Source organism: Macrobrachium nipponense, chromosome 7 (genome assembly GCF_015104395.2).
Source record: "Macrobrachium nipponense isolate FS-2020 chromosome 7, ASM1510439v2, whole genome shotgun sequence".
NCBI classification, from domain to species: Eukaryota; Metazoa; Arthropoda; class Malacostraca; order Decapoda; family Palaemonidae; genus Macrobrachium; species Macrobrachium nipponense.
The window spans coordinates 21,793,026-21,795,525 of NC_061109.1; positions in this window are offsets into that span (position 1 = coordinate 21,793,026).

Below are 2,500 nucleotides of genomic sequence, written 5' to 3' on the forward strand. Positions count from 1 at the left end.
TTTTGCTCGTAAACCCACTGTATATTCCGTAGATTAAATTTATTGCCTCATATATGTAGCCTGCAGCCTTACGCCGCAGATATTTACGCATTTCCTGAAGCCAGATTATTTATATCACAAGTTTTGCCTCAATACGGTGCCGAATTAATATTTTCTAATAGATTGAATTCTGACATGCACGGCTATTCCCATTTAACATTCTCATTATTAGCGAATTCCTGATATATTGTAGACGTATTCCGTCTCGACTATCACATGTTGGCCAATTCCTGATATATTGTAGACGTATTCCGTCTCGACATCTCAAAATTATGAGAGTTTTTCCAATTTCAAATGTTTTCTGAGAAGAGTTACATGGAATGCTTCGGCATAAGGTTAAATAGGTGTTTCAGTTCTTTTCTTTGTGGGAAATAGTGGATATATATGATTGTACGTGAATGTTGGATGAGTGCAATAGCATTTCTGTAAGTATAACCGTTAATCATTGACTTCACCGATGCCGCCGTTAAGAAAGAAAGTAACTTGAAGTCATTCCCAGGGGAAATAATTCCAGTTGCACTGGAGAACGAGTTTAGCTTTTAAGCTAGACAGAAACTTTAATTGAGTTCGGGGGCTGAAATTATTTGGTCAACTCGAGCGGTTCAATATTCTGCCAGTGAGAACATTGGCGGAAAAGGAAGGAGTTTGCTCAAATGATTTGGGATGAGGAATAAAATTCTATAGCCATTTTTGTTTCTTGAAATTTAGGCGTTCTTTTATGTGATGCACGTCAAACGCAAGTATCTGTTTTTAACGGAATGCCAGAAATATCGACACAGGAAAAGAAATTTCAGTTGCAAATAAAAAATTTTCTTTGGAAAAGAATTTGAAATTGTTACAGCTGTAAGCCTTCAGTAAAGTAATTCACTACAAATAAATTTTACATGTAAGTTTATAATAACTAATCATTCGGACCAGCCCTGGTAAAAATTCTTTAAAGAAAATCAACGTTTAAGACCATGAAAGAGTTGGATTGGAATGGTTGGACAACAGATAGATTCACAAAATAAAGGAGATGAAGTTAAGGGCACTAAATGTGGAACTGGGAGAAAATCCCCCACATTTGCACTGAGAAGTAATAGTTAGAGAAGTTGAACAGGAAGACTGGAAAATGGAAGCTGGAGTTGAGGCAAAGTTAAAGGTTAAAGATTGAGTGTATCTAGGGACTGAAGGGACGAGCAGACATCCTTGAGTTATGCCTACAGTGTACCATGTGAGGTGCACTTAAGTATTTAATCCAGTCTTCCTTTTGTACTTAGGAATATCATCTAAAGTTCATTTTCTGCTTAAGTATTTCTTCCAAATTACTTTTCTACTTTAAGTATTGATTCCAAACTTCCATATCTCTTAATCATACCTTTCAAACTTCCTTTTCTATGCTAAGTATTGATTCCAAACTTCCTCCTCTACTTTAAGTATTGATTCCGAAATTTCTCTTCTACTTTAAGTATTGATTCCAATCTTCCTCTTTTACTTTAAGTATTAATTCCAAACTTCCTCTTCAACTTTAAGTATTATTTCCAAACTTCCTCTTCAACTTTAAGTATTAATTCCAAACTTCCTCTTCAACTTTGAGTATTATTTCCAAACTTCCTCTTCTACTTTAAGTATTGATTCCAAACTTCCTCTTCTACTTTAAGTATTAATCCCAAACTTCCTCTTCTACTTTAAGTATTAATTCCAAACTTCCTCTTCTACTTTAAGTATTAATTCCAAACTCCCTCTTCAACTTTAAGTATTGATTCCAAACTTCATCTTCTACTTTCAGTATTGATTCCAAACTTCCTCTTCTACTTTCAGTATTGATTCCAAATTTCGTTTTCATGGCTACCATCAGGGCAGTGGACGATATTCCTTTCACTTTATGACGGTAATAGGCCACACACCCCTCTTCCCCCCCCCCACCCCTTCTTCTCTCTCTCTCTCTCTCTCTCTCTCTCTCGTCTCTCTCTCTCTCTCTCTCTCTCTCTCTTTCTGGTCCTGCTGAGTCATGAATATTAAATGGCGCAATTTTTCTGAGTGGAAGCCGCTGGGTAACTTCCCTCCGTCGTTGCCTTAAATAGGGGAGCCGTTATATAGATTGGACTTTCACATTTTCATTATTACACCCCGTTGGCGGTTTTCCCTTTACCAGGGAGAGGCCGAACTCTTTTTAACGTTCGTTTGAGAGGTGTGTTGTTTGTTTACTGTAACATGTTCGATGAGGCGTATTCCATGAGTTATCAGTTCCTCGTTAGACGAGTTGGTTACATGCTCGTCTACTGATCTCAGGGTCCGGGTTCGATTCCCCCCCGCCCAGCTCTGCCGACGAGGAATCAGCGAGTTAGAATTGTTTGCAATGTTGTATATATTTTTAGTTTCCTGAAAAGATAACTATTGTGCCGGCTTTGTTTGTCCGTCCGCACTCTTTATGTTTTTTTCTATCCGCAATCAGATCTTAACAACAACTGAGGATACAGAG